This window comes from Trichosurus vulpecula, chromosome 8 (assembly GCF_011100635.1).
Source record: "Trichosurus vulpecula isolate mTriVul1 chromosome 8, mTriVul1.pri, whole genome shotgun sequence".
NCBI lineage: Eukaryota > Metazoa > Chordata > Mammalia > Diprotodontia > Phalangeridae > Trichosurus > Trichosurus vulpecula.
In genome coordinates, this window is record NC_050580.1 from 253,936,919 (window position 1) to 253,963,242 (window position 26,324).

At 43.1% G+C, this 26,324-nt stretch overlaps 1 protein-coding gene across 3 annotated transcripts in view; it reads left to right on the plus strand.

Moving 5' to 3' along the window:
- Nucleotides 1-304: 304 nt before the first annotated feature.
- Nucleotides 305-26,324, plus strand: part of ASB2 (ankyrin repeat and SOCS box containing 2) — a 93,767-nt gene continuing 67,747 nt past the window's right edge. For 2 of the 3 annotated variants that reach the window (XM_036735718.1, XM_036735717.1), the window contains exon 1: nucleotides 338-669. The gene's annotated coding sequence lies outside the window, so the exon portion shown is untranslated. Of the gene's footprint in view, nucleotides 670-26,324 lie in introns of all 3 variants that reach the window. The other variant, XM_036735716.1, reaches the window with a different exon arrangement.

Here is a 26,324-nt window from a genome sequence, read left to right on the forward strand (position 1 = left end):
CCCCAATCTCTCCTCTCCTCTCCTCTCCTCTCCTCTCCTCTCCTCTCCTCTCCTCTCTCCTCTCCTCTCCTCTCCTCTCCTCTCCTCTCCTCTCCTTCTCCTCTCTCTCTCTTCTCCCTTCTCTCTCTCTCTCTCTCTCTCTCTCTCTCTCTCTCTCTCTCTCTCTCTCTCTCTCTCTCTCTTCTTCCACCTCCTCCCTCTCCCCTCTTTCCACTCTTGCTTTTTTGGATCGTTCCAGAAACATGTCCATATATGGCCTACATGTCAAGGATCACAAATGATGTTGTAACACGAGGGCAACGCTGTGCCATTTAGCTACAGTATACTTTATGAAGAGAAGTTCAACAAATTAATGTAACTGAGGGGGACTGAAAGATGGATAAAAGCTTCTGTAGGGTAATCTTCAGACAGGAAATCTGAGATTCATAACAACTTATATTTTGGCTTGTCATCACTGGTCATGCGGTGGTCCCGAAATAAACTCAGCTTGAAAGAGGAGTGTTTCAAAGCTGCGCTGTAACACATTGAGACACTCGGGGAAAGGAGAGAGATGAAAAATTAGGGTTTGAGGTGGGAGAGGAAGGGGAAGGAAAGCAATGAATATCTGAAGACACAATCAAGGAAGTCCTTCTTTTGGGGGCATTGTTCTCTTGTTTCAGAACCTCACAGGTAATGTATGTTTTCAGCTTTCTTTTCCAGAACTTGCAAAAAAGACTGTTTTGCTAGCTGCCAAAGCCTGAGCTGTTAGTGGTAAAGGGGGGGTGGTGGTGGAAATATTTACTCGGAACTTCTTGCAAATAAAAGCAGTTATCTTTTTTTCTTCTGTCTTTCTTCCCTCCTTCCTCTCTGTCTTTAACCCTAATGCTTGGTGCATGATTTAAATCTAATTCTGGGGAAAGTGGATGGAAGATGAGATGTTGGCTATAGTTACATGAAAGCTTTTGTTCAGATTCTCACTTAAGTGATCAGCTTCTAAGTCTGAAGCGGCAGGGGTTAACTGTGATGCTGCTGCCAACTTGATGTGCCTGCAGGTGTAGCAGACAGCACATAGAGGACTTTAAGGGAAGGGGTTCTGTTCACTGAGCATGAAGGTTTGTTTGTACAAATGTCCACAGAGAGAGGCAGTGTGGTAATTACAGATGGTGGGCTTTGGAGTCAGGAAGATTTGAATTCAAGCCCTGCCGCTGACACAAACTGGTTGTGCGACTCTGGGCAAATGACTTAACTTTTCAGTGCCCCAGCCGACTGCAGGATACCAAGGTGTTGCTTCTTTATGACAGCGGAGGGAGTTTCGTCATCGGGGATTCTCCAGATCAGTGAAATCACACAGACACACAGACATACAGACTCACAGACACACAGACACTCTCTCTCTCCCTCTCCCTCCTCTCTCTCTATCTCTCTCTCTCTCTCTCTCTCTCACTCTCTCTCTCTCTCTCTCTCTCTCTCTCTCTCACACACTCTCTCTCTCTCTCCCCCCTCTCTCTCTCTGTCTCCCCCTCTCTCCCTCTGCTTCCCCTCTTTCTCCCTCTCTCTCTCCCTCTCTCCCTCTCAATCTCTCTCTCTCTCCTTCTTTCTCTCACATACACACACACACACACACACACACACACACACACACACACACACACACCTCAAACAGTGCTTTCTGTGATTATAGTAAAGAGTGTTTGATGCATTAGTTGTTAGAATTGCAAGGGCCGTATGGTCCTACCTGGGTGGAAAAAGTCACACATAGACTTCTAAACCTGGGCTAGACCATCTAGTCAAAAATATTCATTTTATAGGGTAGGAACCCGAGTGCAGGAGTAGGGAAGTGACTTGCCCAAGCCGTACACAGCCGGTTAGGGGCAGGACTGGGACTAGTTCTCACGGATTCCTGATTCGTAGTACATTGTGCTTTTTTAAATAATATTGTTAAAAACTCATATGGATTGAAGTTAGCAATTAAATTTATAAGCACCTTGAGTTATGGGAAGAATGACCGCAGCTCTCTGCCTGTATAACCTTTCAAATCAGTGGCTTGCTGCAGAATCACAACTTGACAGTATTATTAGATGTTGCAAATGTACTTCCAGAACGGTTGGATGAGTCTGGACAGCTGTGGCGAGAGTGGAACTATTTACTTGCAGGAGGTGGGGGAGGGAGAGGGTCTCCACTGGAACCTCTCGCTTCTTCCCTAGGCACTGAGCACAGCTCCGGCTTGGCTTACGTCATCTGTCATTGCATCAGGAGTCAGAGCCACAGGCACCCTGCTTAATTATAATTCTAAATAGGTACCTAGAAATGACTTCTCCAGAAAGACATTGCTATTAAAATCCATCAATTCGGCCTATTCTTTAGTGTGAGGAGGATTTGTTATTTGTTGCAAGGAATTTGCTTTTCCTTTACTTTTTTCTCAATGGAGTGGTGGTGGGGAGCCAGTGGGAGAGCAAATAGATTTCTGTTAATTAAAAAAATATATTTTAATTTCTAAAAGCGTAAAGAGGTAGGTCACCGGTAGAGAGCAGGGACTTTTCTTTTATATGAAATGTGCTGGAAGTGACCAGATACTGTAAGGCAGAAGTAGAAAGCCTATGCGTTGGAGCTGGGAGCAGGTGTTGGGAAGGGATAATTTTACCATGGTCAGAGAACAGGAATTGAAGTCAGAAAACCTGGGTCTGAGTCATGAACCTGCCGCTCACTATATATGACCTTGGCTGAATCTACTTACCGGTTCTGTTTCCTCATCTGTTTAATGGGGCTGAACTAGATCAGGGATCTATGAACCTGTTTTAAAAAAATATTTTGATAACTTTATTTCAATATGATCAGTTTCCTTTGTAATCCAGAGTATTTTGTCTTATGCATTTAAATACCCTGAGAAGGGGCCCATAGACTTGACCAGATTGCCAAAGAGGTTCATGACACAGAGAAGGTTAACCTCTGGACTGAAGAATTTCTAGGTCCCATCCAACTTTAAATCCTGTGGTCCTACGAGCCAATGAAAATGCTTAACTGATTAGTCTCTGTGTAGCGATTCTAAATCTGGGTGCTTGAGTTTTTTATGGCTGGAGGTCAGGGGAGAATCGCAGCTGCCAGGTCCTTCCCACACTTGTCTACTTCGAGGCGTCCCTATGACCCTTGTGCATATTTTACCTCCTGGACACAGAGAGTTAATTCCCTACATGTGTCTTTTGGGTACACACTGCCAGATCACCGTGCTCGGGTTGGGGGTCAACAGCTGTTTGAGTGAATTCCTGGGGAGTCTAGGAATCTATACTAAAACTGAGAAAAGCCAACTTTGTTTTTTAGCCCCGTGACCTCCTGAGCTCTTTGCAATAAGAGCAAATGCTTAACTTTATGGGAAGCCCACGACCCAAAACTGGGTCAAGTGGCCCACTGATGCCTCATGCTTTCAATGGGAATTTCAGACCAAAGCAGACTTGTTGGCATTTGTCCCGAAATGGTAATGCAGGATGTCAGCTAAGGAGGTGTTAACTAGGACAAGGGCCCCACCCCAAGTCAGGGAGGTAGAGCAGATGACCTCTTAGAGACCTGAGAGAATGATGATGAATGGACCCTCAAGGTTTAGAAGAAGTATTTCATGACAAATTAAGATGCTGTTATCAATAATAAGTATAATAAAACAAGTTCACATTTTTATAAAACCTAATGGCTATAACGGGAGGCAGCATATTGTAATGCTATCTAGTATACTGGGGTTTGGAGCCAGGAAGATGTGAATTTGAATCCTGCCCCAGACACATACTGGTTGTTAACCTTAGGCAGTCATTTAAACTTCTCTCAGCCTCAGTTTCTCTCATCTGCAAACCACAGATAGTAATAGCAACTATTGTGAGGTTATGAGGACCAAATGAGGGAACATCTATAAAATGCTATTTAAACATTAACTACTGTTATTAATGTACTTTCATGACCATTTTCTGGTTGGATGCTCATAACGACCCTGTGAAGGGGCAGGGTGAGGAGGAGGGAACTGAAGCTTTGGTGGGATTGAGCAATTTGACTAAGATATCTAAATTACTTTTTCTATTTCTCAGCATTTTTGTGTGGTATATAATTATATAGATTTGGGACTCGTGCATATGGGATTTATTACACTTTTGTGTACCAAGTTTTCTATAAAATGAATGAAACCATCTGTCCTTTTCTCATGCTTTTTCCTTTTTTTGACACCTAGTTTCTCCCTTTTCTCTTCCTTCCTTCCTTGTACCTTCCTCCCCCCATCCTTTTCTTCCTCCCTTCTTTCCTTCCTTTCCAACCACTAGGATTTATTTGTTTTTATTTTGGTGGGGGCGAAGAGGGTGGGGCTCTTCTATCCCCTTTCTGCAATTCTCTCTAGTCTCTTCATCTTTCTCCTCTGATTTTCCCTCCCAAATATCCTTTCTTCATCAACCACTTCCCTTCAATAGCTTTTCTTAATGACTTACCCTCTTTTATTCCTTCACACAGTTGACCTACCCACTCATCTACCATCTCCACACAGGTTCATTCAGTCACTTACAGATTCTTGGGTCATTGCCCAATCTTTCCTCAGTTCCTCCTCTGTTTCAACAACATTTAATTCTTGCCTATCATGTGTAAGGTGCTGCTCTAGGTGCTAGGCCCCATAATCCATTTGGGTGATACATCTATCTATAGCCATAGAAGTCAATGAGAGGTAATTTGAAGGGGGAGAGAGCATTTACTGGTGGGAAAGATCTGGAAAGGTTTGCCATAGGACGTGCAACCAGAACTGGACCTTGAAGGAAGCTAGACATTCTAAGCAGCGGAGGTGAAAAGGGAGCAGGAATTGCAGGCATGGGGAACTGCCTGTGCTAAGTCACGGAGAGAGGAGACAGGGCCATTTTGGCCCTCGGCATGTGAAAGTAAGTAATGTGAAGTATGTCTGGAAAGTTAGGTTGGAGACACCATGTGAAGGGCTTTAAAGGCCAAGCAGAGGTGTCTGTATTTTAGTCAGGCATCTAGGAACAACTGAAGATTTCTGAGCGGTGGAGTAATATAGCCAGACCCATGCATTACGAAGATTATTTTGGTGCCTCTGTGGAACCCAGAAACATGGAGTCCAATTAGGAGGCTATTGCAACAGCCCAGAAGAAAGGAGATTAAGGCCTAGCTAGTTTTGTAACTGTGAAAGCAGCAAAGAAGGGATGGACATGAGAGAGGTACAATGGCTGGCTAGGTGGCACAAGGAGCTACAGATCCTAAGACACGATTATATTCTAGTCATGGGACATAGCCACGAGAAGGCAAGGAAACAGACACTGTGTTAGGTATGAGGAATAGTAAGAAGGCCATTTTGACTGGACCATAGAATTTGTGAAAAGGAGCTACATGTAATGAGGCTGCAAAGGTAAGTGGGAACCAGGTGGTGAAGCATTTTAAATGTCCATCAGAGCAGTTTATATTTGGTATTGGAGGAAAAGGGACCCGCTGAAGTTCATTGAGTGGGGGAGTGTTGTGGTAAGATGTTTGGTTTAGGAAAATCATCTTGGCAGCTGGGTGGGGGATGGATGGGAGAGGGGAGAGACTGGGGGCGGGGAGACCAGTTGAGAGGCTACTGCAATAGCTCAAACAAGAGGTGATGGGGGCCTGAATCAGGGCAGTGACTGTCAGTGGAGAGAGGGGGTCACGTACAAGGGATGTTGTGGAGGTAGAAATGGCAAGATCTATCAGCTGATTAATATGTGGGGTTGAGGAGGATGCTGAGGTTAAGAACCTAGAAGACTAGAAGGATGGTGGTGCCCTTGACAATGTTAGGGAAGGTCAGAAGAGAAATGAATTTTGAGGCAAAGAGTTTGGTTTGAGGCATGTTGAATTTGAGAAGCCTACAGGACGTCGAGTGACTGGCTTGGCGTTAGGAAGACTTGAATTCAAATCTGGCCTCAGACGCTAGTTGTGTGACCTTGAGCAAGTAACTTCACCTAGTTTGCCTCAGTTTCCTTATCTGTAAAAATGAGCTATAGAAGGAAATGGCAAACCACTCTAGTATCTTTGCCAAGAAAACCTCTAATGCAGTCAACAAAGAGTTGGGGACATGACTGAAAATGACTAAGCACCAACAATGGGCCATCTAGTTTGAAATGTCCAATAGGCAATTAGTGATGTGGGACTGGAGCTCAGGAAAGACACTAGGGATACTTACCTACCTACCTGCATGCACATTTATATATGTAAATGTATAGGCAACTAGGTGGTACGATGTATAGAGTGCTGGACCGGGAGTCAGGAAGATGAGATCAAATTCTACCTCAGAATTAGCTGTATGACCCTAGGCAAGTCACTTAACCTCTGTCTGCCTCAGTTTCCTAATCTGTAAAATGAGGATAACAATAATAATAGCCCTATGTCCCAGGGTTGTTGTGACGATCAAATGAGCTGATATGTGTAAAAGTGCCTTGCAAAACTTAAAATGCAACGTCAATGCTAGCTATTATATATATATATATATATAGATAGATAGATAGATGATAGATGATAGATGATAGATAGATAGATAGATCGATAGATAGATGATAGATAGGTAGAGATTTGGGAGTCATCAGCATAGAGTTAATACTTAAGACTGGGGCGGGGTGGGGGTTACTGAGGTCCCCAAGAGAGAGGAGAGAGATAGATAGATAGATGATAGATGATAGATGATAGATAGATAGATAGATCGATAGATAGATGATAGATAGGTAGAGATTTGGGAGTCATCAGCATAGAGTTAATACTTAAGACTGGGGCGGGGTGGGGGTTACTGAGGTCCCCAAGAGAGAGGAGAGAGAAGATGAAGGGTAGGACTTCTGGTATACCTATAGATGGTGGGCATAGCATGGATAATGATGCACCAAAGAAGACCAAGAAGGAACCACTGGAAAAATAGAACCAAGAAAGATTGATGTCATGAAAGCCTGAAAGAAGAAATTATATAGGAAGACTACAGTGTCAAATGCTGCAGAGAGGTGAAGAAGAAAGATCATGAAAAGGCTACTTAGATTTGGTCATTTGAGATCATTGGTGACTTTGGAGAGAGTAGTTTTAGATGAGAGAGAAGGTTGGAACCCAGGCTGTGAAAGCTGAGAAATGAATGAGACAAATGGAGGCAACAAGTATTGGCAGCCTTTTTTTCTAGGAATTTGGATGAAAAAGGGAGGAAAGATCCAAGATCTTGAGGGGAGAGTATGATCTAGGGAGGATGAGGAAAGATTTAGGGTATTTGTAGTCAGCAGGGAAAGAGCCACTAGATAGGGAAAGCTAAGGATTAGATAGGAAGATTATAGAGAGATGAGATGATTGAAGGTTAGAGAGGTGTGCGCATGTGTGTTTGTGAGCATGTGTGTGTTTGTGTAATTGAATGGAGCTTGAGGAAGTCACCAAATTGTACTGACTGGGTCCATTACGTAACATTCATGTTATCTAATCTCAGTTGGGCCCTTACCAAAGCAAGAGGGTTCTTTTACTTCTCCATAATTAGGGCTCTATCTCATTTCCTTGAACTGAAATGCCTCAGCGTGGTTAGAGTCCTAGGGGAGATATGAGTCAGAGTGGAATTTTATAGCCTGAATGATTTGGATTGGCTGCCCGAGTCAATCAAATTAATTAGAAAACACTTAGTTTTTCACCTAATTCAATACCCAATCAACTAATCACACATCTATCCATCCATCCATCCATCCATCCATCCATCCATCCATCCATCTATCCATCCATCCTTCTATCCATCCATCCATCCTTCCATCCATCCATCCATCCATCCATCCATCCATCCATCCATCCATCCATCCATCCTTCTATCCATCCATCCATCCATCCATCCATCCATCCTTCCATCCATCCATCCATCCATCCATCCATCCATCCATCCATCCTTCCATCCTTCTATCCATCCATCCTTCCATCCATCCATCCTTCTATCCATCCATCCTTCCATCCATCCATCCATCCAGGCAGGGTAGTAAAAACAGTAGTAGTAATAATAATGGTAATGATAATAATAGACAACATCTGTATAGTGTTTACTGTGTGCCCGGCACTGTGCTAGGCATTTAAAAATAGAATCTCATTTTCTCCTTATAAAAATCCCAGAGGTAAGTACTGTTATTATTTCTGTTTTACAGATGAGAAAACCAAAGCAAAGTGACTACTAAGTGTAGCGGAAAGAACCAAAGACTTGATGCTAGGAGACCTGGGTTTGAATCCTAGTTGGTAGACTTACTGGCTTTGTGATTATGGCCAATTTCCTTCACCTTTCTGAGACTCAGTTACCCAGTCTGTAAAATGGGGTTAATAATCCCTATACCATTTACCTCCCAAAGTGATGGTGAGGAAAGTGCTTTGTAAATCTTTAAGTGATTAAAGAGATGTGTTATTATTTTTGGCTCATTCATTCGGCAAATGTTTCTTGGGAATTATGGATCCATAAAAGTTCTATTCTGATGTCTGCTTGATAATGGCAGGCACCTGACCCTGGGCTCTCACATGTTGTGCCAGCAGGGCTCAAACTCTGACAGGTCCTTCCTAAAAGAAAGCTTTGAAGATGGTACTGGGGACATACTGTTTCTGCTGTTCAAGGACCAGCTTAACTAAAGAAGGAGAGGCTCATCATCAGATGGTTGGCCAGTAGAAGGATTCACATTATCCTAGGAGCTATGAGATAAAAACAATATAAATCCCTGCCCTTGAGGAGGAGGAGGAGGAGGTATGTGAGGCACAGACACAAATAAATAGGATAAAAATTGAAATATGATGCTTTTATTTTTATTTTCAAATCTTATTTAATATTTTTTCTAATTACATATAAAAACAATTTTGACATTCTGTTTTTTCAAATTTGAGTTCCAAATTCTCTCCCTCCCTCCTCTCCCCCTGCCATAGAGACGGCAAGCAATTTGACATAGGTTATACACAAGTAGTCATGCAAAACACATTTCCATGTAAGTCATTCTGTGAAAGAAAACACTGACAAAAAAACTCAAGAAAAATAAAGGAAGTAAAGAAAAAGTATCTTTGATCTGCATTCAGGATCTGCCAGTTTTCTCTGGAGATGGATAGCACCTTTCCTACAGAATTGTCTTGGATCACTGTGTTGCTGAGAATAGCTAAGTTATTCATAGTAGATCATCATACAACAGAGCTGTTACAGTGTTCTCTTGCATCTGCTAATTTCGCTTTGCATCAGTTCATGTAAGTCTTCCCATGTTTTTCTGAGAGCATCCTGCTCATCATTTCTTATAGCACGATAGTATTCAATTGCAATCATATACAACACGTTCTCTGCCATTCCCCAATTGATGGACATTCCTTCAATTTCCAATTCTTTGCCACCACAAAAAGAGCCACTATAAATATTTTTGTACACATAGGTCCTTTTCCTTTTTGCTTTTTTTCTCTTTGGGATACAGACCTAGTAGCAGTATTGTTTGGTCAAAGAGTATGCATGATTTTATAGTCCTTTGGGTATAGTTCCAAATTGCTCTTCAGAATGGTTGAATCAGTATACAACTTCACCATAAAACATTAGTGTTTTATTTTTCCCACATCCCCTCTGACATTTGTCATTTTCCTTTTCCGTCATATTAGCCAATCTGACAGGTGTGAGGTAGTATCTGACAATTGTTTTAATTTCCAATTTCCCACATCAATAGTGATTTAGAACATTTTTTTTCGTATGACAATAGATAGCTTTGATTACTTTGAAAACTGTCCATTCATATCCTTTGATCATTTCTCAATTGAGGAATGGCTCTTATTTCTATAAATTTGACTCAGTTTTCTATATGCTTGAGAAATGAAGTCTTTATCAGAGAAACTCGCAACGATTACAAACTTTGTATTTCCCTCCATCTTATTTTCCCCCTCTTTATCTGACTCTCTCTCCCCTTTTACCCTGCCCATTCTCAAACGTTTTTGCTTCTGATTTTTACCTCCCCCAAACTGCTCTCCCTTCTATCACCTCTGACCCCCTTCTCTTATCCCCTTCCCTTCCAACTTTCCTGTACGGTAAGATAGATTTCTACAGCCAGCTGAGTGTATATATTATTCTCTCTTTGAGCCAATTCTAATGAGAGTAAGGTTCATTTGCTGATCTCCCTGCTTCCTTCATTTCCCCCTCCACTGCAAAATCTCTTTCAGTCCTCTTTTATGTCAGATAAATTATCCCATTCCACCTCTCCCTTTCCACTTTTCCCAGTGCATTCTTCTTTCTCATCCCTTAATTTTGTTTGTTTAGATAATCATACCATTCACCTCACACCTTTGCTTTCTGTCTATATATACTCCTTCTAACTGCCCTAATACTGAGAAAGTTTTTAAGAGTTATAAATATAATTTTCCCATGTAGGAATACAAACAATTTAAACTTATTGAATCCATTATGACTTCTCTTTCCTATTTACCTTTTTATGCTTATTTTGCATCTTGTGTTTGAAAGTCAAATTTTCTATTCAGCTCCAGTCTTTTCATCAGGAATGCTTAAAAATCCTCTATTTCATTGAATGTCCATTTTTTTCCCCTGAAGAATTACACTCAGTTTTGCTGGGTAGGTGATTCTTGATTGTAATCCTAGCACCTTTGCCTTCAGGAATATTATATTCTAAGCCCTCCGATCCTTTAATGTAGAAGCTGATAAGTATCGTGTTATACTGACTGTGGATCCACAATATCTGAATTATTTCTTTTGGTTACTTGCAGTATTTTCTCCTTGATCTGGCAGGTCTGGAATTTTACTATAATATTTCTGGGAGTTTTCATTGTGGGATCTCTTTCAGGAGATGATCAGTAGATTCTTTCAATTTCTATTTTACCCTCTGGCTTTAGAATGTCAGGGTAGTTTTCCTTGATAATTTCTTGAAAGATGATGCCTTGTTTTTTTTTCTTTTTTGATCATGACTTTCAGATAGTCCAATAATTCTTAAATTATCTCTCCTGGAACTATTTTACAGGTCAATTGTTTTTCCAATGAGATATTTCACATATTCTTCTATTTTTCTATTCTTTTGATTTTATTTGATTTTTTGTTGATGTCTCATAAAGTCATTAGCTTCTGCTTGCCAATTTTAACTTTTAAGGAATTTTTTTTTCAGTGCACTTTTCTAACTCCTTTTCCATTTGGCCAATTCTATTTTTTAAATAGTTCTTCTCTTTGGTGAATTTTTTCCATTTGGCCAGTTCTGCTTTTCAAGGCATTCTCCTCTTCATTGGATTTCTGTGCCTCTTTAACCATTTGCCTATTCTGTTTTTCAAGGTGTTATTTTATTCAATATTTTTTGTGCCTCCTTTACCAAGCTGTTGACTCATTTTTTCCATCATTTTCTTGCATCACTCTAATTTCTCTTCCCAATTTTTCCTCTACCTCTCTTACTTGATTTTTAAAATCCTTTTTGAGCTCTTCCATGGCCTGACACCAATTCGTATTTTCCCTGAGGCTTTGGATGCAGGAATTTTGACTTTGTTGTCTTCTTCTGAGTCTGTTTTTAGCTTCCTTGTCACCATAGTAACATTCCATCGTCAGAATTTTTTCTGTTGTTTGCTCATTTTCCAGCCTATTTCTTGACCTTTAACTCTATGCTGAAGTGGGATTGTGCTTCCCAAGTGGAGGGAGCACTGTCCCAAGCTTCAGGTTTTTTGTGCAGATGTTTTCAGAGGTAATTCTGTGGATCTATCAGTTTTTGCCTCTTCCAAGGTGGTATGATCTAGGGAGAGATGTGTTTACTACTCTCTTGCACTGTGCACTGGTTTGTGAGTGACTACAAGCACTGTTTTCAACCCTGGACCAGGGTCCCTGCTCCCCTGTAGCTGCAAACTCTGATGTTCTAGTGCTCCTCCTCCCATTGGAACTAAGACTCAGGACTGTGACCCAGATCCAAGTAGGCAATGCAACAGAGTCCTGCCCCTGGTGCCAGCAAAGGAACCCCTGCAAATCTCCTTCTGACCCATTGTCCATTCCTCTTACCATCTGTGGGCTGAGGGGTCTGGACCCTGCCACTGCTGTCATGGATTCACTTGCCCTGAGGCCTGCTCCTGGTCTGTGCTGGCATGGCTTGTGTTGGACTGTGCTCCTCTCGCACCCTGGTGCAGTAGACTTTTCCTGCTGACCTTCTAAGTTGTCTTGGGCTGGAAAATTGTTTCATCCCATCTTCTCGTGGGTTCTGCCACTCTAGAATTTGTCTAGAGTCATTATTTAAAGGTATTTGGAGGAGTTTGGGGGAGAACTGAGGTGGGTCTCTGCCTTTCCTCTGCCATCTTAGCTCTGCCTTTGAAATATCCTAAGTTCTTAGGAGGAATGTAAAAGCATTATGAGGTCTGGCAAGGTCAAAGGGGTCCAATCCGACATTAGAGATTGAGGGCTTTGATGCTAGTATTTAAGCCCGTGGCTGGAAAGGCCAAGAGAAGCTTTTTGAAAACCTTTGTACAGGGGAAGAGGGTTCAATACCCTGATATTCTGAGCTCTAAAGGGACGATGAAACTGGATACCTGAAGCAGGAGAGGCTGGAGGATTAGCTAACCTGTCCAAATTCCCATGCTGAGAGCTGCAGTCTGGGGATCTCAGCCAGAGAAAGGGAATAATCTCTCTCATCCAGTAAGGACAAGAATGACATGGACAACACTGGCCTGTAGTCTCTTTTGCAAGTGGAAGAGGAGGCTGATGCTGTGGTGTGACTTAAGAAGGGCCAAGAGCCCACTTTCCCCACCTCAGAACATCCAGATGCCATCCACACTGTCCCCAGGACTGTCATCTCTCCAAGGCTTTTGGAGGAAGACATCCAAGCTTCTTGCTAAGATGCAAATGTGATCTAGGAAAAGCAGCTCTTTAAGACCTGTTGGGAGACAGCGTGGGGGTAGTGGAAAGATCCCAGGACTTATAGTAAGGACATGTGGGTTCATATTTGTCTTTGACATTGACTTAAGTGAGTCACTTATCTCTCTGAACCTCAATTTTCTCATCTGCAAAATGGGGAGAACATGTAATGACTTAGTGTATGTAGAAGCTTTATAGACCTTAAGATTGCTGGGATGTGAACTATTATAATAAATCACTAAAATGAAATGGCTGGAAGTAATTAATATCTGAGCTTGAATTAATTGCTTAAAGTATTTAGTCAGTCACCCAGCTATGCCCTGAGGCAATGGATTTAAGACAATAGATTTTTGTGAGGAGGAGAGAAGCAGGAAAGAAGCAAGAGAAGGAAAGAGTCCAACTTTCAAGGGAATTGCTGCCAAGGAACCTGGAGCAGCTTGCTGTGCTTAATAATCAGCAGAGGATATCTCCAATTTGGTGAGCCGATTGGCAATGACTAAACTGACCTTTGAACCATGGAATAGCAAGGCTGGAAGGGAACTTAGACACCATCTAGTACAACCCCTTTATTTTACAAAGGAGGAAATCGAAGTCTGAGAAGGTGAGGGGAGTTGTCCAAGATCATTCAGCTAACAAGTGGCAGAGTAGGGACTGGAACTCAGGTCTCCCAGTTGCCAGTCCAATGTCCTTTGTACCAGACCAGGCTACCTTCAAGAAAACCAGCCATGCAATTTTTTGGAAAATTCTGTGCCAAGCAGGATTGAGCATACAAGCATGTTACCATCTGGTTCCTTAAAGAATGAGATAATTTAGGGATGTCTCAACAATCCGGCTTGCAGTGTTCTATGAGCTGGTTGTTGTTGGTTAAAGCATGAATTCTGCCTTCATGATATAAGGGGAAAGGACACAATGCTGGGAATGAGGACACCTGGGTGATTAATTCATAGATTGAGTTAGCCCAGCACTGACTCTACCTTGGTGAGTGACTCTGGTCGAGCCATCTTCCTGTCTGGGTCTCTGTCTCTTCGTCTTTGAGATGAATGGATTAGACTGGCTTAGGAGTTTTTAACTTGTTCTGTACCACAGACCCCAGTGATGGTCTGGCGAAGCGTATGGACCTCTTCTTGGAATTGTGTTTTTAAATGCATAAAATAAAATCCATAAGATTACAATGGAAACCAAGAGTTAGTAAAAGCAAAGATGTCATTTTTTTTCTTTTCAATATCACAAATATCCTGAAATCTGTTTGTGGACCACTTGATGATGTCTGAACCCCAGTTTAAGAACCCCTTGACTAAAGAATCTATAAAGTCCTTTCTAGCTTTAGTATTCTGTGTTCTAAGTTCTGATGTTCTGTGTTCCAAGGTCTCTTTCAGCTCTAACATTCCATGTTATGTGTTCTCTCATTGTGTGTTCTAAGGGCTAATATTCTATGATGATGATCTTGTGGGAGAAGACACATGAAACAGAATGAAAGATGGCATCAATCGAGCTGAGTACACTCAGTAGTAATAGTACAGTAGGCTTTTGGAGAAGGGATGGATAGGAAGATTGTTCTTGAGTAGATGAGGCTCGAACTGAGCCCTGATGGGCCTGATAGGATTTGGAGGGAGGTGGGAGGAGAGGGCGAGAGGGAGGACAAGGGGTCCTGGGGAATAGAATGTTATCATTCTCCCAACCCACTCAGAGACTGCTGACTGTTTGGTGATGATCTGAACAATATCCAGCCAGTTGGAGTAGGAAAATAATACTCCATTTCTACCCTAGGGCAACCTGTGAGCGTGTTATTGACATTTGAAAGGACTAAGTCAGGAGGTTGCCAGGATTTCATTCCAGTGCCCCATGTGATTCCCATGTGTCATCATCCCGAGGGAGGCTGAGGGTGCCGAGAATCACAGTGTTATTTCTGACCGCAGCTGTACTGGCCAGCAGCCGCCAAAATAAAGACAGGGCCAGGTCTGGCAGGGGGAGATCAAAGTCCCTTAGGCTTTGTCCTATAACGATCAAAATCTGAATTGCTTCCAAGAAAGGAGCCCTGTCAGGACTTTCATGATGTGTGACCTTGGTCAAGTTGATTAATGACTCTGCACCTCAGTTTCCCCATCCGTAGAGGGGATAATAGCTGCCATGTCAACTGTGTCTAGTGTGGTTATATATGAAGCTAACTTTCTACATGTAAAGTTTGGGCCTATTAGTTAGTGAGAGACTCTTTTCCCCCCAAGCTCACTCCCAAGATCCCACCCACATGATAATTCTCAGCTTTATGGCCTCCTTTTGGGGTCTGTTTTTTCATTGTTCCATAGCTGATGAGAGGAAACAGGTGATAGAAAACAAGTACTGGAATGCTGTTGTAGGATTGCTTGAGCTCTGTCCTTAGCCTTTATCCCTCTCCGCTCCCCCCCCCCCAGCATACATGTACTCAAAGACACATGTATACAATTAATTGATCGATCAGTCATTTATAATGTGCTTACCATGACGCATGTGCTAAGTGCCACAAAAAAACAATCCTTGCCCTCAAGGTCCTACATTCTAATGGAGGAGGCAACGTGTAAATAAATACATACATACAAGATAGATAGAAAGTAGATGGAAGGTGTCCTTAGAAGGGAAGGCCTTAATCACTGGAGGAACTGGGAAAGGCCTTCTTCACTAGGTAGGGTTTGAGTCAAATAATGAAGGAAGAGAGATAGATTCTGAGAGGAGATGAAGGGAAAGAACATTCCAGAAGAGGGAGATAGCCTGTGCAGAGGCTCTACACACTTACACTACACACCCCAATATAGTGATCCACATACACATATATACAGAAACATGCATACACACACTCTTTGTTTTTGTTCAGTCGTTTCAATCATGTTCAGACTCTTCATGACTTGGAATTTTCTTTGCAATGATAGGGGAGTGGTTTGCCATGTCCTTCTCCAGCTCATTTTACAGGTGAGGAAACTGAGACAAACAGGGTTAAGTGGCTTGCCCAGGATCACCCACCTAGTAAGTGTCTGAGGCTGGATTTGAACTCAGGAAGATGAGTTCATACACACACACACACACACACACTCCCTTTTGCCCAACTGTAGAAACTTTATACCACCTGGAAAATAGCCAGGCTGTCCAGGGCATGTGTTTTTAAGTGTGTCCTAGTTCATGGGGTCTCCCCAGAGGTGCAGCTTCCACGTTAGTGAAGGCATTTTACTACTTTCCAGAGCAAGCTAGAACTAACCACTTCTCCCTGTATGGGTGGGGAGGGGTGGGGTGGGAGTGTGCTTGCTCTTCCTTTTCTAGCTCCCCATGTGCATTCTCCTCTGGCTTTTCCTACACAACTCCCTCATTGGATTTCCTTGTCACCATCCCAGATCTTGGACTCCTTCCCCAGAAGCAATCTTTTCTCAGCAAAGTGTGTACCACATGTACTTTTAGTCCCTTTCCCCCAATTAATGGTCAAGTCCTCCAGGCCTCCAGAGGCAAAGGTGTTAATTTTTTTTCTTAATTTAGGGGAAAAGACCCTGACAATGGGCTCCAGGTGCTCTATCTTCCCTAGCTAATCCTCTCCTACCAAGACAAGAATGCCGATGATGTCTGGAGGCCTGTAGTTTCTCCGAAGAGGCAGGTGATTATGAGTCTAGAATTGGAAGGGAAAGCAGAGGTTGTCTACCGCAATGTTACCATTTTGTAGGTGAAGACGCTGAGATACAGAGAGGTTAGGTGACCTGACCAGTGTCACACGTACGAGAGGGACTTGTCTCATCCTAGCCCTCCCTTGGCAGTGAACACTTTACTCTCTCTGTTTCGGGCCTCCTCCACTACCCTATTCACCCCACACATACACAGCCACACTAAATTTGTGGCTAGAAACTAGGTCCCTGTATAAGGATGAAAAGGGTGGCTAGCTGGTGCAGTAGATAGACTGCTAGGCCTGGAGTCAGGAAAACTCATCTTTGTGAGTTCAAATCTAGTCTAAGACACATACTAGCTGTGTGACCCTGGGCCAGTCACTTAACCCTGTTTGCTTCAGTTCCTCATAAATAAAATGAGCTGGAGAAGGAAATAACAAACCACTGCAGTATCTATGCCTAGAGAACCCCAAATGGGGTCAAAAAGAGTTGGACACAACTGAAAATGACTCAACACCAGCAATAACCGTAAGGACGAAGTCAACTCTATCCTTACTACTAGGTGTAAAGAGATAATTTACTGGCTGGGTGACTATCAGGTGTATTGTAACACAGATTCATTTTGGGTGTGGGTTGGACTAGCAGGCCGTCTGCTTTTCTAAATCACATGATTCTGGTGTATTCTGCAATTCTCAACGATTTTAACTTTTATGATCTGTGTATGCCTTGTGCTCTTGAGTTCTTTCCTATGTTTTGTCTTGTCTCCCCAAGAAGCCTCTTTGAGCTGGAAAGAAGTTAAAGGCATTGTTATTTATTTATTTATTGGAGGGGGGAGGCGAGGCAGTCGGGGTTAAGTGACTTACCCAAGGTCACATAGCTTGTAAGTGTCAAGTGTCTAAGGTCACATTTGAACTCAGGTCCTCCTGACTCCAGGGCTGGAGCTCTATTCACTTTGCCACCTAGCTGCCCCCTTCCCCCAGGACATTGTTATTTTAAAAACTCCATTTTAAAGATGAGAAAACAGGCTACGCTTATAGTGTTAAACCAGGATTAAAAGGCAGGTCAACTGATTCCCACCTTAGGGCTTTTTCTAATACACAGCACTATAACTTAAGGTCAGGGACCTTATATTTGTATTATATTTGTATCTTTTGTAGTGCCTAGTATAGGTTGTTGATCAGTCATGTCCAATTCTTTGTGACCCCATTTGGGGTTCTCCTGGCAAAGATACTGGAGTGATCTGCCATTTCCTTCTCCAGCTCATTTTACAGATGAGGAAACTGAGGCAAACAGAGATAAGTGATATACCCAGGGTCACACAGCTAGTAAGTGTCTGAGGCTGGATTTGAACCCAAGTCTTCCTGACTCCAGGCCTGGCACTCTATCCTGGCACTGAGTCACCTAGCTAACCTACTCTGAATTCATTCATTCAGAGTTCTTACTATGTGCTGGGCATTGTGAAAGGTGTTTAGTGATATACAAAGATAAGTAAGGTACTGTCTTCGCCTTTGAGATATTTATAATCTCATAGGCAAGAAAAGAGCTGGGGAAGGAAATGACAACGCCCCGCCCCCCATGGGGTCACAAAGAGTTATGCATGACTGAACAACAAGGGAAGAGAAGTATATTGTCAAAAGACAAGGTTAAATAGCTTAGGCACCAAGTGCTGTGAAAAGTCCTAGGAGAGAGAGGTCCCTAAAAGCACAGATCTGACCATGTCACCTTCCAGCTAAGAATTTTCAATGGCTCCCAATTGCCTCAAGGACAAAAGACAAAATCCCTACCCTGACATTTAAAGCTTTCTACAATTGGGCTCTTGCTTATCTTCCTAGCCTTATTTCATATTGGTCCTTTTCCCATTTCATTCTAGTCAAACTGGCCTGCTACCTATTCCTTGTAAACAACTTTTCCTCTCCTATCTCTGTGTCTTTGTACAATTTGTCCCACGTTTTTGGAATGTACAGTGTTCTCTCTCTTCACCTTTGCCTCGTGGAATCCCCCACCTCCTGCAGTGCTCAGCACATGCCATCTCCTAGAGGCTGCCTTTCCTGATCCCCCCCAGTTATTAGCAGCCCCTCACATTACTTTGCACTTTGATACTTATGTATATATGTCCCTAGTAGAAAGAGTCCTTAGTAAGGACTATTCTGTTTCATCATCAGTGTCCTCCAGTGCCTGAAATAGTTAGTGCCTTTTATGTACTAAACACTTCATAAACATTTATTGAGTTTAAATTGAATCAGAAAAGGCTTCTTGGAAGAGGCGGCATTCAAGGTGAAATCCAAAAACTGGTCAGAATTTCCATAGGGGGAGATAGGGGATTGATGTGGTGAAGTTCAGGCAAAGGAACTTACGAGAACAAAGGAGGATGCAAAGTTAGACAGCTAGGTGGCACAGTGGACGGAGCCCTTCCCCTCAGAATCAGGAAGAGATGAGTTCAAATCCAGCTGTGGATACTGTCTGTGTGGCCCTGGACAAATCACTTAACCTTTGCCTCACTTTCCTAACCTGGAAAATGGAGATAAAGGCAGCACCTGCTTCCCAGGATAAAGTGAGGCAATATTGACGAAGCATTTTGCAAACCTTAAAATACGACTTAAATGCCAGTTATTGTAGTTATCAGGGCTGGCAGGGGCCTCAGAGGCCATCTAGGCACAGAAAACAAGGAGCTGTAAGTAATGAACACACAAGGGTTGAGTGAGGCTGGAATAGAGAGTAGAGGATAATAAGGGTGGTCAAAGAAGCTGGCTGGAGGCAGATTTTGGAGGGCCTTGAATGCCATACTAAGTAGTTACAATCCATCCCCAGGAAGGTAGCTTCGTTTTTGCTTAGCTCAGTAGGAGGCAAAATCCTTTGCAAAGGTGTGGATGAGTGGGTGGTACCTGTTACTAGCTACTAAGGAGTGCTTACGGCAACCGATTTTATTCCCTACTAGAATAAATTTATGGCTCGGTGGCCAGGGTTGGGGGTGGGGTTTGAGGCAGGTGGGGATGGTATAGAGCTGACTAAATAGGCAAGGAAACCTAGGAGGCCAGCTATTTATGCATCCTACCATCTAATATAAATTCATTTTTAATCTTAAAATGAAAACTCTGAGTCACAGGCTGGTCTTTTACTTTAATCAGATCAATTTAGCCAAGATCAGAGTCAGTGAAAGCATATTTTCTTGGAAGGTAAGGGTGGGGAGAGTTGTTGTGGCTCACCCTTTGAACAGGACCAATGACTTCACCAGAGTGATGTCTTGACTTGCCAGTGAATCGGATTTAAGAGAGGCAGAGTTGCACAAAGTCATCTGCTTCCTCCTCTTCTCTAGAGTCATCGAAGTCTAGTAGTAAGACAAAGGTCATGATGACTGGCAAAGGCCCAGGACATTGGCTTTTCTAAATTAAATTAAATTAAAGTCTTTCCCCGGTCTCAGTTTGTCTGAGGCCATGTCCATTTAATGACTAATGACCAGGTAAGAATTGAGACAAAAGATGGCCTAATTCACCATCACAAAGGGGAAGACCTTCAAGAGTTTCTGTTTTCTAGTGACAAAGAATTAGAAATTAAGGGGGAATGGCTGAATAAGTTAGTGGTATATGATAGAATGCTATTGTGCTATGAGAAACAATTAGGGGGATGGGTTCAGAAAAACCTGGGAAGACTAAGATGAACTGATGCAAAGTGAAAAGTGCAGAACCGGGAGAACATTGTATCCAAAACAGCGGTGTTGTAATGATTATCAACTGTGAAAGGTGGGGAAACGGTGACTAGGAGGAAAGAAAGAGAGAAAAGGAGAAAGACAGGGAATATTAAGTGTTGTGCTTTGGAAAGAGTGATGGATTTTGACTCAGAGGACCTGGATTCAAATCCCGCCTCTATCGTCATTGTTCAGTTGTGTTTGGCTCTTTGTAACTCCCATTTGGGGTTTTCTTGGCAGAGATACCAGAGTGGTTTGCCATTTCCCTCTTCAGTTTATTTTACAGAGGAGGAACTGAGGCAAACGGGGTTAAGTGATTACCCAAGGTCACCCAGTTAGTTAGTGTCTAAGGCCAGATTTGAACTCAGGTCTTCCTGACTCCTGGCCCAGCACTCTTATCTACCATGCCATTTAATTGCCCACAGATGCCTGCTTCTGTTGCTCACTACCTATGTGACCCTGAGCAAATCTGCTCCTTTTTTGGGGTCTCAGTTTTCTCATTTGTAAAATGAAGGTGGGGATGTGGGGGAGTGGTGAACAGGACCATATCCAAGGCTGCTTGCAGCTTAGATCTTTGATCACAGAATATCAGACAGAGCTAAAAGGAAGATTAGAGATCATCTGGTTCGACCTCTTCATCTTCCAGAAAAGGCACCTTGTGCTCAGAGAAGGGCTTTTATTCAAGGCAAGCAGAGGGGATGGTAAAGCTGGGATTAGAATTGGATTTCTGGGTTCTCAGTCGAGTTTACCGTCTCTCAAAAAGAATCCGGCTCATTTCCTAGGGTAGGCGGTGATCCTCCCCTTGCCTCCTTTCTCTCTTCTCTCTTCATCTTTAGCTTGGGTAGTTGGGAATTGTGTGTGTGTGCGCGCGTGTGTGTGTGTGTGTGTGTGTGTGTGTGTGTGTTGGGGGAGGGGTTCCCTTACCTTCTTTAGCATGCATAGGTGAGAATTTGGGGAGGGGAAGAAGATGGACTCCTGGTTTAGTGAAAGGAATGCTGGTCCTAGAGATGAAATCATTAACTTGGAGCTAGAAGGGTCCTTACAGGGCGTCTAGTCCAATAGCTTTATTTAATAGATGAGGAAACTGAGGGCAAAAGAGATAGAATGACTTGTCCAAGGTGACCCAGACAGCCAAGGACAGAGGTAGGATTTGAACCCAGATCCTCTGATTCAGACTCAGTGCCCTTTCCACTCCCTCACTCAGTCTCAACAGACTTACCTTCACATCCTCATCAGTAGTGACTAAATATCCCTGCCTGTGACAAGCCTGGGGTTGATGAGAGGCAACGTGGTAACAACACTGGTTCTGGAGTTCTAACACCTGGGTTCAAATTCTTCTCCTGTGACCTTGGGAAAATCACCACCTCCCTGGACCTCATTTTCTTAATTTGTTGAATGAGGAAGATGAATCAGAGCCTCTAAGGCCTCTACTGGCTCCTAGATCCCGAGTTCCCCGCCCCATACTTCCTAAGCAAGTCACGAACTCTCTGGGTCTCAATTTTTTCATTTGTCAAATGAGGATAATAGTAATTATCTTGCCTACCTCGTGAGGTGAGTGCTTACATAACGTGAGTTATTATTGCTTCTTGGACTGAATCCTCTGCCCCTCTCAGGGCTTCTTGAGAATGTTGTCCTTAAATTAGATATTTCGTACACTCTAGTGTCTCAGTCTCTAGAAGACTCTCTTCCAGAGTGACATCCTATTATAGGCCCTCCAGTGCTGTGGCAAACAGAGCGATCTGGATGGGATCCAACAGAGACTGACTTCCTTTCACATTCAGCCCTCTGGCTGGAGGCTCCTCTGGGCTTCCTGTGTAGGCTTGTTGAGCCTCAGTGTGACTGAGGTATGGGGCATGGATATCTTGCTCTACAAATGAGGTCAGGAAAATTCCCATGATCTGCGGACCACTACACTAGGCAGATTTTCCTGGCTTGCTTGGCCACTTATTTTCCTTCCTCATCCCTGAAAATTAGTAGGTTTCCTCAGGGGAAATCTCATGTGTCTCCCTCCCCACAGACCTCTGTGAGGGAGAGTCAGAGGATCTGGGTTTGAGGTTCAGTTCTGCTAACCTCGGTCAACTGTCCTTCTCTGTGACTCAGTTTCCTCCTTTCTAAAATGCAAAGGCTGGAAGTGATGCTCCACTGGCTCTAAATCCAATGAGTGCATTCATGTGAGGGGAAAAAAAAAGCAAAAAAAAAAAACCCCTCACATAAAATCTTCCAACTCTGCTGCCAGCCTGTAAATATGACAGTCTTTGGCCACAGTCCCACTGGCAGGGAGCTGCAATCCTAGGATTAGCCCTGGATAACTCATCTTAATGTGAGAAGGATCTTGAAAAAAAAAAAGGCTCTGTTTGTTTGGTTTCCTATGCCCCTCCTTATTAACTTCTAAGTGACTTGAAATGGTATTCCCTCCCCGCCCTTAATCCCCCCCCCTACTTTTTTTGTAACATCTCAGGCTACTCTTAAGACTGCTTTCTTTTCAATTCTAGTTAAAAATGTAAGGGAAACAGATTGGACCTCTGAGTTCTACAGTATAGTGATCTCCCAAGTGAAGAACTACCACCTAACAAGGAAAATCAGCATCTTCTCTGCAACATATAGTCATCCACTGCATTCTGTGGTCCTGACTTTTGTCTTGTCACTGGCCTTCCCATGATGGGGAGAGGGAATGAGGCTGACTACTGTGTGAAACTCTTCCTCACTTCAATTCATTCACAAGTCAAGATGTCATTCGCTAATGTCATTGTTCTTTGAAAATGAAGGACAAATAACAACACCAGAATCCCGGTGCTGATCTGCATTGATGAAGGGAGTTTCCTTACTAGGAGTACTCAGGAGTGTTGTGGGGGGATTAGGCCGTGTGTTTGATACCTCTGACTCATACTATAGTTAAACGCCTCCACTTAAAGGAAACCCACTACCTTTTATTACATGTTGTCACATCTCTGGTTGTTAAGCAGTGAAATATACTTGAGTCTCCACGAGGACAGCCAAGGACCAGAACACCAGGCCAGTACGTGCTCCCTCTCCATAGACATCTTCAGCTAGGAGAAGCATCTATATTTGAAAAGTTAGTCTAAAGGAATTAGGAAGCAGCTAGGTGGTTCAGTGGATAGACCTCTGGACCTGGAGTCAAGAAGATCTGAGTTCAAATGAGGCCTCAGACACTCACTAGCTGTGTGACCTTGGGCAAGTCACTTAATCTCTGTTTGCCTAATCCACTGGGGAAGGAAATGGAAAACCACTCCAGTATCTTTGTATCTATCCAGTATCATTGCTAAGAAAACCCTATATGGGGTCATGAAGAGTTGGACCTAGCTGAAGAACATCATTAACTAGTCTCTGATGGCATGGAATTGCAGACACCAGCAATCGAATTGTAGAAGATTTTTTTTGGGGGGGGTATGGATTCCTATTGCCCCTGAAATTCTCTCCCCATAGACTGAACTCAGCCAAGAAGTAAGACTGACCCTGTCACCGTGAGCAGGTGGTGAGGGGAGACAGAGACAGAGGAAGCTGAGAGGGCCAGTGTGGGCACTGAAAGGCTGGGTCCATATGGTCAGCACTTTAAGAGGGTTAGAGAAACCACACTTTCCCATGAACTTAATGGAGTTCTCTTTTGTAGTTACCATTCCATGCCAAAAAACCAGCCCATTACGTTAAGTGCTGCCCACTGGCAATAGGACATTTCTCTCCCAGGGCGCAGGGAGGGAGGGAAGGAGAGAGGGAGGGCAGACTGTTCCATGAGGAGATGATACGGGGAGAGCAGCTGCAGGATAGGCTGCTCAGTTTGGAGGGAGCCTGGGCCCCCCAAGCCCCATGATACCACTCTTCCCCTCTCCCATCACAAGTCCTTAGCTGTGTTTAGTCAGGCCTTCCATATAAACCTCATCCCATCTGGGCCTGTATTTTTTTTCCCCTTAAAATACAATTTCTCCCTCTGTAGTCTCCCTGGGGTATTATTATGTATAGAAAAGCCTTGGTGTGTTTACTTGGGAAATATTCATTATTCATCACAATCCATTCTTCTACAGGGTCACTTTCTCCACAGAGTCTGTTGATACATTTTTTTCCCCTGCTGCCCTAGGGTAGAACAGCTGTGAGATCAGGGGACCCTGGGGAGAGACTCCGCGGAGAGGCTCAGCTAGACAGCTAATGTTTGTGGGTACAGGAAGGTGGGGGGTAAATTTAGGGGGCCTTTTAAGTTCCCCTACAGCTACTACCTCAATTTTTCAGATAAACTGAAAGCCAAAACAACGGATTTGTCTAATAGGGTGACATTGCTAGGGGCAGCACGGTGACTCAAGTCCAGGTCACCTGGGCCTTTTAACACTTTGCTGTTGTTCAGTCGTTTCAGTAGTGACTCCATTTGGGGTTTTCTTGGCAAAGGTACTGGCGTGGTTTGCCATTTTCTTTTCCAGATCATTTTGCAGATGAGAAACCTGAGGCAAGCAGGATTTGGTGACTTGTGGGGGGTCACACAGCTAGTAAGTAAGTGTCTGAGGCCAGATTTGATCTCAGAAGGATGAGTCTTCCTCCATCCAGGCCTGGTACTCCATCCACTGGATCATCTAGCTGTCCCTTATGACACTCCTGACTCCAAATTCTGTATTCTTTCTACCTAAGACCGGAGGACTTGAGTTTTAGTCTTTTCCTCCACAACTTACCATTTGTGTAACTCTGGACAATGCACCTTATGATTCTTGCTTTCTCCACCCACAAAATGAGATTAAACTTGTTCACCTCTGAGATCTCTTTGACCTCTGTGCTCCTATGATCTCTAAGGTCCCTTTCTGAATCTAAGATCCATTGATTTAGCATCTTTGTTCCCCTTTGTCATGAATTTTTCTATGTGTTTGGGCAAACCATCAAATGCTGAGTTCAAATTTTAACTATTGCCAACAAGCTCTGTGACCTTAGGCAAGTCAAGCCCCCTTTCTGGGCCTGTTTTCATCTGTAAAACAAGGAAATTTGACAAATGACATCTGAAATCTCTTCTAGATGTAACGTTCTATTGTTGAAAGTTATCCTTCAGTCTAACGTTCTGTATTCTACAATCCCTTCCAGGGGTAACATTCTATATTGTAAGGTATCTTCAAGCTCTAACATCCTGTCATTCTCATTTTCCCATGTAGATATCTAGAATACGGTGTCATCATAGGCACTCCAAGGCACAGTAACTAATGCCCTGGAAGCTGTTGGACTGACCATAGGGTGTATGTGTGGGGGCGATTGTGGGGGTGCTGATAATTTCCTCCTCTGTTGAAAATCTGTTTCTTGGATAACTGGAGAAAAATGGACTGAGATTAAAGCTTACATTAATGAATCCTTACAATAATTATAGATGCTACAAAATTCAAAGATCAGGATGGTGACTTATATATGGGTATTACCTCACTCTAAGTGAGTATGTGAAAAGGCCGTAGGGGCTCCCATTGTATCCTGGGCCATCTCCAGTCATCCTAGTGAATATCTGGCCACTGGATCCAGATGGCTCTGGAGGAGAAAGAGAGGCTGGTGACCTGGCACAGCCCTTCCTCACTCAAATCAAAGTCAGCTCCAAGTTGTGTCATCATTTCCCTGATGCCATGGTCCTCTTCAAAAATGAAGGACAAACACAACAACCACCTGTTTGGTTAGAGACTGGGAAAATAGAGGAAGAAACTATGAGGAGTAAAGATAGGAGGTCTACCTTTTAAAAACACTGGCTCCGATTCTTCAGGTCTGTTTGTAAGTTCTTTCCCAAACTAATTCCTTTGTTTGCTGATTTCTTTTCTCTCATGTGTGCAGTTCATTTTCCCATTAGAGTTTAAGCTCATTGAGGGCAGAGGTTAAGTCTTGTGTTTTGACATGTGTGCCTACAGTACTGAGCCTGGGGCTGGTCACAGAATAAGGCTTAAATCGTGCAGGAAAGGGAAGAGAGAAAGAAGGAAGGGAAACATCTTTTGGTGAGGCTATAGGATCAGAACTTGGTATCCAGAGACACTCAGTCTTCACTGGTCCCTGGCTCAGCCACCAGGTAACATCTTGTTTTCATGAGTCTATGCTTTGTCTTTTAAAAGACATTATAAATGTATAGGAGGGTCAATTCTGTCACATTCTAGCTGTGTGGCCTTGTATAAGTCCCTTAATATCTCTGAGCCTCAGTTTCCCCATTAATGAAAGAATGAAAAAGCATTTATTTATTTTTTTTTTTTTTGCTGTGTGCCAAGTACTGTGTTAAGCCCTGGAGATACAGATA